At 36.5% G+C, this 12,614-nt stretch overlaps 1 protein-coding gene and 1 non-coding gene across 2 annotated transcripts in view; one reads left to right on the top strand and one right to left on the bottom strand.

The window, feature by feature from the left end:
* STPG2 (sperm tail PG-rich repeat containing 2) overlaps positions 1–12,614 on the bottom strand; it is a 583,185-nt gene that overhangs the window by 65,873 nt on the left and 504,698 nt on the right. The window lies entirely within an intron of this gene.
* On the top strand, positions 11,214–11,343 carry LOC115873393. Its single transcript, XR_004048390.1, has one exon. It is a non-coding gene; the product is annotated as a small nucleolar RNA SNORA31 (small nucleolar RNA).

Below are 12,614 nucleotides of genomic sequence, written 5' to 3'. Positions count from 1 at the left end.
GACTGTAGAAAAATTGATGGATTTGAATTGTGGTGCTGGAGAAAAATATTGAAAATACTATGGACTGCTAAAAGGACAAACTAATCTGCACTGGAAGAAGTAAGGCCAGATTGTTCCTTAGAGACAAGGATGGCAAGACTTCTTACATAGTTTGGACATGTTCTCAGAGAGAAGGACATCATGTTTGGTAAGGTGGAGGAGCAGCAAAAAAGAGGAAGGCCCTTGAAGAGATGGATTGACACCGTGGCTGCAGCAATGGATTCAGGAAAATAGGAGGAATTGTGAGGGTGGTGCAGGACCGTGCATTGTTTCATTCTGCTGTGCACACAGGGTTGGTGTGGCCTGAGTCACCTCAATGGCACCTGACAACAACATATAATCAACAAATAATTCTGGCTCATAAAGACCCTACAGGACCAAGCAGAAGTTCCCCTCTAGGTTCCCAAGGTTGTAAATAATTTTAGGAGCAGGCAGTTTCTCTCACTGAGGAGCTGATGGGCTTGAACTGCCAACTCCACAGTTTACAGCCCCAAATCTTGCCCACAGCACCACCAGACTCTTAACCTTGCACAAAGTTAACTAAATTTTACATTGTTGGAAATAACACAAAATGTTATGTATATTGTACTTTACCAGAGAGTTAAAAAATTGCAATTTGTTATAGAGAAACAAATACTATAGAAACACCCATCTTTTCTATCATATGAATTCTTCACATTGCTGTAATGTCTTTATTGCCTTTTTTTCTTAAAGGTTGCATAATACGAGGGGGTACACAAAAAAAACCAGGATCTTTTTGTTCAAATCTATGCACTTATTTATTTATTTATTACAAAACACCTTATCACCTTCAAAGTACACTTCATTACACTTAATACATTTGTCACATGTGGAATTCCATTCTTGGAAACATTTTTCAAACTCATCTGTTTGGATTTGTTTTTTTCTTCACTGCTTCTATGTCTTCAAATCGTTGTCCTCTCAGGATCCTCTTTATTTGTGGAAACAAAAATAAGTTGCATGGAGCAAGGTTGGGTGAGTAAGATGTGTGGGTCAAGAGAGGCATGCCGTTTTTCGCAAAAAACAAAATTGGCATACTGAGAGGCTGAATGAGCTGGTACATTCTTGTGGGGGCCAAACCAGTCCCCCATCTGCCACAAATCAGGCCTTTTTTTGCCATACACTGTTATGCTATCTTTTCAGAACCTCTAAATGGAACGTTGGAACTAACTCCAAATGCACTATCCCTCTCACATAAAACAAAATAAAACAAAACAAAACAAATGAGCGTCGTTTTGATCTGTAACTTCACTTGAGGAACTTTTGGGGGCAGGGGCGAGGTGATGATGGTGTCTTCCACTGGCTTGATTGATGTTTGCATTCAGGGTCTTAAGAATAGCAGCAGGTCTCATCACCAGTAACGACCTTGGGAAAAAAGTCTGAGTCATTTCAGAGATGCTCTTTCAAAGCAAGGCATGTTTCAACTCGATGCTCTTTTTGCTGGTCAGATAGAACCCTAGGCACAAATTTCCCAGCAACCCTCCTTATTCCCAAATCATCTGATAAAATTCACTGAACTGAGCTCCATGATAGACCAGATAACTTCCCCATCTCTTCAATGGTCCATCGTCAATATTCTTGGGGCAAGTGCACAAATTTTATTGACAATTTCATTCTCTTGGGAAGTTGATGGACACCCAAAATGTGGTTTGTCATCAATTGACATTTCACCTTTTTTGAAATGAGAAAATCACTAATACACTTGAGGTTTTCCCACAGTGCTGTGCTTGTAAGCTGTGTTCAACATCACAGCAGTTTCTGCGGCATTTTTCCTGAGCTTGAAACAAATGTCACCACTGCACGCTGTTCTTAAATTGGGCATCACACAAAAAACCAAACTGCTTTTATGAAAAATTCACTGTGACCAGAGAGAACTTTCTCCCGTGACATCACTGGGTGCACTAACTCAGAGCAAGTTTCTTGATGCCCACTTAGCAGGAAAAATGCAAATTATGAAAACTCTGTCCTGTGGAGCTTTTTCTTCTTTTTTGGGGGGGGAACCCTTTCTCTTAGACTGAGTGAAGTCACAGAAAGTAAATGATCAATGTCACATTGTTTCGTGCTGGGATTTAAAAAGCAGATGATCCATTTACACAGCACACAATCGAACTATGGAGAATGGGTTTCTCTCTTCGTCCTCACCCTCAAGTGGGCTGATCTCACTCCAGAATTTTTACTGAGAGCCTGGCAATTTTCTGTGTCTGCAGTCCTGAGAATCTTACAGAGTTCGACAAAGGCTTTCCCTGAAGTTGGAAAGAACATATGTTTTTGTTTTAAATGTCCACACGTTTCAAGGGGCCAGTGTGGTGAGAGCGCATGGAGCTGAAGGAAATGGAGTGAGACGGGGGCATACTGTTGAGGTGCCTGAAAAATAACCCTTTGCAGCATCTTCACATTTCCTCATGATGTTATTAAGTGAGAACTTCAGGATGTGTGTGCCTACTTGTGCTTGCACGGGATGCATGTGTGTGTGTGTGTGTGTGTGTGTGTGTGTAAACCTGCATGTTAGAATGGGAAAAGGAAAAGGATGGTAGAGAAGTTGGAGGGAAAATTAGAGGCCATGATAGCCAGGTTGAGGAAATGAAGCTAGATAATTAAATAATATGATAAGTGAAATAATAGGAATATATATAAGTATAAATCATTACATAAGAGTATATATGGCAAATCTAGAATGATGGAAGTAGTGAGGGAAGTCATTAGAGATGATTATAGATTGTAAATTGTATCTGTTTTTTCCTGAAAACACAATAGTTATCAGACAAAAAATCTGAATAAATCATATGTCACTGTAAGCGTATAAGCTCAGCACACTTTTTATTTGCAGAGGTAAAAATACTACTATATTTTTCAAGAAGTAAGACTGTATAGGGTTTATCATTTGACAAGTATTTATATTTTAAATTATTTTAAAAAATCAATCTCATTATTTTGGGATTATTAACAAATTATTTGCCTCAAAATATGATATTTGAATGAGTAGAAATTAAGAAGCTTCACAGACCTGCTGGGCCCTGACTCCTTTAAATGTACACAGTTATTCATCAACCCTCCGTGATTTGGATGCTCTTTCTAAATAACCAGTGAAAAGCTTTGTTATTTGGATGAAGAAAAGGTTTTGGTAGAAAAAATATTTGGTAACAATCATTTGCCTTCATGAATGATATCAAGCTAAAAACAGTCTACCAATCACTTCACAGTAAATTTTTTGGAAAACTTCAGATGCAAATTTACATGGTGCCTTAATTTTTTTCACTTCAGATTTCTAAGTGAATTTGTTCATCCTGACGGGCTTTAGACATGTGATACATAAAAATAAGTAGGCCTGATGTAATTCATTTTAATTAGGTTCAAAATAATCTTACAAAACTTGTAATAGTATTTTCCTTAAAATAAACCACAAATAAAAGTGAAATTTCATTAGCACATTGCTAATCAGGGAATCACTGAGAAGTTCCAAATGAGGAAGAAACGTGTGAGTTAAAAAATAACTTAATGAGAATTTCTGACAAATAGAGTGAAAAAAAATCTAAAGACACAGGCTGATTTAAGTGGTCACACTATCGAGTTACCCATAAATTTTTATTTTAAATCAAGATAAATCTTACTTTTAACATTATATAATACAAAAGCAAAAATAATATAAAATATTGTCATTGTTCTCATCATTTTGTCAATTTTACTTTGAGATGAAGACCACCCACTTGGAAAGGAACACACCTTGGTTACATCAGAATTCTAGTACCACATCACAGTGTACTCCCGCTAACAGCCAGTGTAACAGTGCAACCAGGTTTATTTAGTTATTATGATCATTAATTTTTGATAAATTAAAAATATTTAAACTATAGTCATGGCTTTGCACAAAGCATTAAAGTTTCCACTAAAAAGATGATGATACTGTTAGGTAAACATTGCATTGCTAGCCACACGAGCGGCGGTTCTACCCTACCAGAGGCTCGGTTGGAGAAAGATGAGGCTATCTGTTCCCACAGAGACACAAAACCTGGTTCACTGGGAGTCAGAATGAACTCCCTCACAGCGGGGTTTTCTTGGTTTGTTTTTAAACAGAGCATTCTGCTATGTCACAAAAGTGGAAGTAGTATAGGAAACTATCAAGTTAAGCTGCTGGCTTTTCTCAGGGTCAAAATTTCATCTTTGATGCCAATTTACACAACAGTGTAGGGATAGGGTACATCCTGAAACCCTTTACACAAGACATTTTTAGTATTTCAGGCAAGAGGTAAAATGAGCTTGAACTGCATGGAACACTAAGATTATAAAACTTGGATAATCTGTTTTCTAGTATATACGTAACTTTCCATCATTATTTTATTCCAGAGACACAATTCTGTGACTTCTCTTCATGGCAGACCAGGCACTAATGCTGGGACACTGGCCCTAGAAACTCTACAGTCGAGAGGCAAGGACTGAGAAAATTCAACAGGAAACACTAGTCATATTCCTTGCCCCCTGTCCCCTCCCATGCCACCCCCCTCACAGAAGTACATACTTCTTAAAAGCAAAAGATTATTATCAACATAAATTTTTTGGCAAAAATGGTCACAGAGTATAAAATTACTATAGAAACCCTAAAAAAGATCACGCGGAAGAGAAAAGTGCTCATGGGGCACTTCAGTGTAGGACTCTTGTTAGTTTCCATCATTACACTGGCTCCCAAGTTAAAGAACAGAATTTTCTCATACGATTTTCCTGCCTATATCTTTACAGAAGCAGCTCCCTGGTGCTTTCTTCCACGGAGATTATGGGTGAGCTTGGCCTTCTCACCTTTTGATTAGCAGCCAGTCACAAACTAGCAGATTGTAAAAGGTCAATGCTCACAATGCAAGAGCAAGTAAAGTGAATACTTTGTAAAAGTGATATATGTGTGTGCGTGCGCACGTGTCTAACTTTCCAATACATTTATATACACGTTATACATTCAGATGTATATATTGGAAAGTTGACGAAACAAAAAGAAAGACTAAATTCTAGGGAAATTAGCACTTCCTAGGTGAGCTGATAATTGCTATTTGATTTCTTCTCTATGACGTTAGATTCTAAGTGTGACTTGAAGATCAGTATGGGTTTAGACAAAGGGTCCTTATTGAATCAAGGAGAATCTAGACGATAATATTTGGTGGATGTTTACAATCAAACATTGTCCTTTGGAAATCAGAGCCACTCAAGACAATCAGCCAGTTGTCCACATTGGTCAAACTTAATGAGTTTGTGGAGAAATGTGGGGCTGATCCTGAAACGCAGAATCAAATATTCAGCAGCTGTCTGTATTTGGAAGACAAAGGGCTGCTGAAGAGGCATTCCTCTACAAGCAACGCGTTTTCCCTCAAAACGTCTGACTGATTTACCATCTTTATCACCGTCTTTCAGAACTGAGGAGACAGAAACCCACGAGCCTCTCAATCAAAGCCTCACAGAGGCCATGTCCCGGGATTAACGTGAACAACCAGTCATGAAGAAATCAGCGGCGTTGCCAGGTACATCGTAGAAGTATGACTTTACAGTTCTTCTGTATGGAATGTCTTGTGCACAATAAAACATGAGGCGTCACAATCCCGGCGGGGAAAGATGACCGTTCATCAAGAAAATAGAGGGGAGCAACATAGGCGAGTGAACAAACGATCCATATATGAGAGTGATCCCAGAAGAATATTAAAATAACTAAAATTAAAAAAAACTAAAATCAATATAGTAATAAACTTTAAAAATGATTAACAAAAGGTATGGGAATAAATTTTGACAGGTCTTTAGAGTCTGTCATGGAGAAAGAGGGTTGAAAGTAGCGATAGTGTCAGGGAAGGAGTTTGGGGTTTGTTCCGGCTATTCTAGAGTCTAAGTCTAAGAGGGTAAGTTAAGAAGGGTTTGCTACTAAGGCTCCAGTGTATATACATACACAGGCTGATTTCAAACAAAACAAATTTAAACATGTGTCTGCAATCCAGTGGATGGCTGCTGACAAGTGTTCTTAGTAATATGTTTGTTTTAATTTCACTGGGGTGCCTTCAAATAAAATTGTAAAAATAACAACAAAGGTACAATAAAAAGTGGCCTCTGAGGGAGAGTATCTCCTTGAGCTAAATCCAAGTAAAATGATCAGTGTAGGAGCTTAGGAAGACTATGGCCTCATGAGGTCAGAGGGGTAATGGCGACAGATTTTCCTGAAGGACACAGCGGTTCATTATGAAGAAAGTTTAAGGAAACTAAAAATCATATTTGTATGAAAAAAAGTCAAGAATGTTCTATCAAGGATTTTTTTTCCTATCATGACGCACCTGCCCATTGATCAGAAGTAGCAAGATCTTCCCAATGAGAATTTCTTTAGGAAATCTGGTATCACCCCAGCCCTCGTACTCAATTTGCCCTTTCAAACTGCTCTTGTTTTGTCAAACTAAAAAAAACCACCAAACCCCAAGCATTTTAAAACAATACTATTTAAGTTTTCAGAAGACCCCATGGGAAAGGTTTAGAGGCAAAAACAACTCATTCAGACATGTACAGAGTAGATAAAAGATATGTCATAAAACAATTGCCTCACCGTTTGACATTTTTATTTAATAAAGGTTTCTATTACTTTGTAGCAATATTCTTTTGACTTGCCCTTTGTGATAAGGTATGCGTTAACTTGATTGGGTCAAGGCTCCCACTATTTTGTCAGTAATTCCCAATGATATGATGCAGTACAATGTAATCAGCTCCCTGGTGGGATCTCACACAATGCAATCAGCATTGTGACCAGCTAGCAGTTGTGCTGGACTCCACTCCCTTTGTTCAGGTCATAACCTTGATGTCATTGAAAGAAATCCTCCCTGGGATGTGGCCTGGTCCCCTTTAAGCCAACGTTAAGGGAAAGCCAACATCTGCTGAGTCTGTCTCCTGCATCTTGTTTGTTGACTTTTTGCCATATTGCCTGCTGATCTCAGGAACCATCAGTGGACCTTGTATTCATTCAATTTTTCATTCTAAATTCTTCCGTCTTCCTTTGTCTGTCATTCTCCATAGCTTCCGTAAACAGGAGGAACCTCCCATTTACCATCTGACACTAGGACTTGAACCAGACTGGACTTATGTGCTTCTAAAAATCTGTAAGTTATTTCTTGATAGAAATTATTTCTATATACATACACATATAAGAGTCTCTGAACTTCCTTCTCTAGAGAACACACCCTAACACCTGTTTGTATGATGCTAGGAGAATACACCGATGTATATTAATAAATTGGATATAGGAAAAACAGAACATAGTGGAGATACTTGAAGTTATAAGAAACCTGAAGGATATTGTCTAGGATTGAGAAGAAAATTGTTTTTAAACCCAAGCAGGAAATTTTCTTTTCAGTAAAACTGTGCATTTCCAAAAAAGATTTATAAAGTTGACGAGGTTCTTCCTGAGACCCCTAATTTTATATAAAAAATGGTACATTGTACTTACAATGTAAGTATTTGTCACAAAGCATAGTAAAATTTAAAACAATGGTAAACAAACTCTGAATAATTATCCTTATAATTTCTTAGCTTCAAGCCCAGAAATTTTTAAATAGTTGCAAAAACTTGGTTTAGTTTTACAATAAAAGTTAACATCTCAGTTGGCTCAAATTTTCTTTTCAATCTTCAATGCATTGTACTCACAGTCTTTCTAATGAATACCAGAATGTTGTTACATGATTCAGTTTGAATTTATTCAGTGTTTTTTCTCTGAACTTTGCAAGTTTCAAAGATATATTATATATAATTATACATATTCTTCTTAATGTATTCCCTTTTATTAGGATGACGTGATAGAGGAAGGCTGGTCACCAACTAGAATATCTCATCTAAAAATTTATTAAATGTTATGACTAGAAACACTGGTAATGGTTTCAAAAACAAGCACAGGTCTTTAAGCCCAAGGCCTCAGTGAAATCAAGCTAAATGCAAAATAATCAGACCTTTGGACAAAATTGAAAATTTATTTGGAACATGTTCCCCTAAGGTGATTGTGAGGCATGACTAATAAATTCTATGAAGATCTACAGTTATAATTAAGTGAACTACAAATCTGCTTTGTTGTGATGTAGAACACTTTCAGAGATGAAAATCTTACTTATAGGAATTGGCACAACTGTAAATCATGACCTTAGTAAATCTACAGGGCTGCATTATTATAAGTAGTTATGGATGTTACAAGCAAGTCATTTTTCCTTCTGGTTTTTCAGATTTAGGGTCTTGTATTCAGAAATGTGTACTCATTTGGGACACAACACTCTGGAATTTTTAACAAGATATAAAATTTCATTTTCACAGAAAGACAGCCTTATTGTAAAGACCACATATCAAGTAAATGGGAAAAGACACGCACATGTGTTTGTGGGTGCTTAGAGGGGGAAGGCAGAAAGGGGAATAGAAAGAAGGAACAAGTGGAAAATAATCACCCCATAAAAAGTCAACCACTGTCTCCAAAGTAATAAATCACAAGTTGAGGGAGCAATTTAAAACAGGAAGTTAGAACAGAATGCACGGTTTGTAAAGCTAAAATAATGTAAAGTTGAAGTAAGACATTTTACAAGTAGTTTTAAGGTATGAATTTTTTCAATTTACTGTATTATTGTTTTTATATTTTTCTCTCACTTACTTCTTAAAAAAATTACTGAAATTCCAAGTATAAAATTTCTTGTGAACTTAGGCAACAGTTATATGTGAGAAAAAGGACTTTCTTATCTTTTACTGATGTGAATTTTATATATAAGTGAATATAGCTTGTTGCAATTTAATTTTTCATGTTTTGTTGAAAGTTCTTATATTTTGTAATTCAGCCTAAGTAAATTGTTTTAGAAAGTCACTTTATGTTAGACTCTTTAATGAGAACTATGAAAAATGAGGACAGAGGTAGGGAGTGGAGGAAGTCATAATATATATATTAATGAAGGAAGCCAGTCCCACTGTCCCATGAGCATTGTCTTCAAGTGCACCCTGAAATATGTCAAAAAGTTTTCTATGTTCTCTCTGACATTGCACATTCGTTATTACTAATAGTGGAATTAAAATCCATGAGCCATGAAGCTGCCTGTTCTCTGAGCCTAGCTTAAGCTTCACTGAAAGTTATTTCTGCCTTTATTCAAAATAGCAAGTTATGAAAATGCAGTATACGTTTAATGGTTTGACCATAAACCTACATCAAAATCAGAGTCACAAATTTTAATGTTAGAAGGTACTCCCATCTAAACCAATTATTGTGTTTGTTTTGTGTACATTTCAATGGTTACTGATTTTCTTTCAACAGTTGTCTGCTTCGAGCAAGATTTAGGAAATCTGAAACTTTCATTTACCTTTCTAGACTTATTCTTTGTGGAATAATCTTGACACTCATAAAAATAGCCCTTTATTAAAAAATAATTACATATGTGATTTGACCCATGCTCAGTTATTTCAGAATATCTATTGGGCTCTTAATTTGTGCTAGAGATAGGCTTAGTCCCAAATGATACAGAGTGTGAAGAAGATGGGCCTTGTTCTAAAATAACTCCCTGGTGACAGAGACATATTTGACCCAAATAGCCTTATAATGTTCTAAGCAGACCCTTGACCGCTGTATGGAGAAGATACAGTAAGTTTTTATCTATGACTCCGTATACCATGGATCAGATTGTTTGAGTTTCAACATAGTGGTAACCTTTCAGTTTTGAAAATTATCTGTCTCACTGTTAAATCAATATATATGACTATACATCAAATCGACTGTATCATTTATTATTAATATTTATTTGCAAAATTAAGGTTCCTTTTAAAATATTTTCATCTTCAGTTTTCTGTGTATCGAAAGTTATTAGCTTGACAAACCACATTATCACATCCATTTCTAGTAACTGCCAAATAATAACTTAAAAGATTCCAACCATGATTAAATTGCAGTGTAAATGTCAACAACTGAATTAAGTTTAATATGGTGTTACCTTGTTAGATTTCCTATTTGAAGTTTTCTATTGCTACTTTAACAAAAAGAACATTAGCTAAGTTGCCTGTATAGATTGCTCACTTATTCAAATAGCTATTACTCATCTACTAAAAATGAGGTTTATAATAGAACAAGGTTTTTTGAAACTATATATCAAGGAGAAAGTTTTATAGCTTTAGTATTGCTTACAAATCAATTCCTTAGAGTTGGCCTGCCATTAGTAGCTTTTAAGCCTGCCTGGAGCTGTGTCATTCACTGCTATTTTGACACATTAATGCACTAATGGTATGTGCAGGGTGACATAACTTCTCTCGATCTCTATTACAATAATTATCAAGACCTTTCTAGGAGACAAGCAAAGTTAAGCAAGGTGACAAAGAGTATGTAAATACTCAAGTATTCCTGAAGCATCCATTTAAAATGACAGTGAATAATTAAGAAACCATAAAAACACTGAAATAAGAACTGTCTGTGAGAACTTCATCAGAGCAAACAAACCATGAATAAAATAGAGAGTCATTTAGAAGTGATGGAAGCATATTCGAATATTTATTTTCCTTTTATAAAACAAGGTCAAAAGTTATAGCGTGTCAACACAAATCATGTAACCCTGTGACTTGCGGGTGATTTTTAATGAAATGAGAATAGATGTAAGAAGTATACTGTCACAAGAAATAGAATCATTCTCAAAAATATCCTATCATTAGTGAGATGATAGATGAAAAAAATTAAGTTAGTAAATGTGACTTATCTGGGCAGAAAAATAGTCATTGACATAACATCTTCATGATTTGCCTTTACTAATCTATTTCCAACAACTTCTTATATTCTGGACCCAAAGAACAAAATTTCCCTGAATAGTCTTTTGTGGCATTATTCTGTCAGAACTATGAAACGCCTTCCTGCTGACTATCTCATGACCGTAAACTGCTCCACTCCAGCCCTACTTCTACTCTGCAGCACAGCGCAGCAATTTTACTGCCATCTGATACTAATTTGATGGAAAACCTCTTAACTCAAGCCCCTTTTCACTTCTCCTTTTTATGTTTACCCTTTGAACAGAATATTTGTGGAATTGTAGTGCTTCAGCGGACGTTGGAACCTATATTAGAGAAAAAAATGATTTTCCTTAAAAAATTTACAACCAACCAATATAGAAAGACAGCAATTTAGGGTTAAGGTTTCAAAACAAAATAAAAACCTAGAGCATCCTCTGATAGACCTGGGACAACCGAACGTTGTTCTGGTTTGCACTAGGATGCGAAAGAATAAAAAGTCCCTGCGATTTCTGTCTGTCTTTGTGGCGGGTCCAGATTGAACGAGGGATTACATAGAAAAAAAATAAAAATAAAAACCTGGTTGCAACCATGAGAAATTAAATGTTCCTGCTTATAAGAGAAAAGTGAGATGGTTTGGAACTGAAAAGAATCCTCTGTTCTGCTCTTCCACACCCTTCCCAGCAATGCATCCTAAGTGGTGGGGACAAATATTGAATCATTTTAACACAAAGTCAATCAATTAAGATCAGCTAGTACAAGAAACTCAGGGGTTAAGAAAATGTGAAAATGGAGTGTGCAATTCATTTATTGCAAATAACCATATACTTAAAAAAGAATCTTTATTGTTTATTACTTTGGATGAAGAACAATTTACAAAACAAATTAGCTTTTGATTGAACAATTAATACACATGCTGTTTTGTGACATTGTTCACAATCCCCTCAATATAACAGCACGTTTCCTACCTCTTCCCTGGTTCTCCATTCCCATGCATCTTTTTATTATTACTAGTCAGACCTTTCTTGCTTTCTGAACTTTATCTTTGGCAAATGCTGCTATTTATCTAGATAACGAATTGTATTGAGGAGAACATTCTTCCCTGGTGTTATTGCAACATCTAATATTCAATACATTAGGTGTTATTGTAAAATGATGTATCTGATAGCTGTTTTGATTTGCATCTCTCCAGTGGTGAGTGCCCCTGTGTCCTTCAATTGGTCTTACTTACTATAGTAGGTTTTGCTTGTTGCTGTGATGCTGGGAGCTAAGCCACAACACTTCAAATACCAAAAAGGACACCCATGGTGAACCATTCTCAGTAGGGCTTCCAGCTAAGAACCCACTAGGACAAACAAACAGGCAGTCCAACTAACATCTGAGGGTTAGTGGCTGAAAAATAAAGGACTAGTAGCATAACATTGTCTGATATAGTGTCTGCTGTCGCTAAAAAAACTTCCCCCTCTTTTGCTTGACTCAACAATACAAAGCAATGGTCACAGGGAACTCGACAGACAATTCTCATGATTATGGGGCTTATTATGAATCTTAATGTATTACAGTTTAGGTGATAAATGCTCTGGTTACATTGGCTCAGTCAGGATGGTACAAAGCTTTTTTAGAGCTGCACATAAATGGCTACAGGATATGTGCCTCTGCTATAAGTCTCAACTCAAAGACACTTGCTGCAGCTATAGGAGCGGGCAAGTTCAGCTCTCTGAATTAAGAGCCCAGAGGCATCCAATACTACAAGCCAGCCTCTTGCCCCACAGCACTCAGTTTTACTGGCTCTGTAGGCTGGAAATCCACCACTTAGTCTTAAGCTCTGG

This window comes from Echinops telfairi, unplaced genomic scaffold (assembly GCF_000313985.2).
Source record: "Echinops telfairi isolate 266 unplaced genomic scaffold, ASM31398v2 ScPeMD7_7468;HRSCAF=8506_0, whole genome shotgun sequence".
Classification (NCBI taxonomy): domain Eukaryota; kingdom Metazoa; phylum Chordata; class Mammalia; order Afrosoricida; family Tenrecidae; genus Echinops; species Echinops telfairi.
This window is presented reverse-complemented; position numbering and strand designations above follow the sequence as displayed.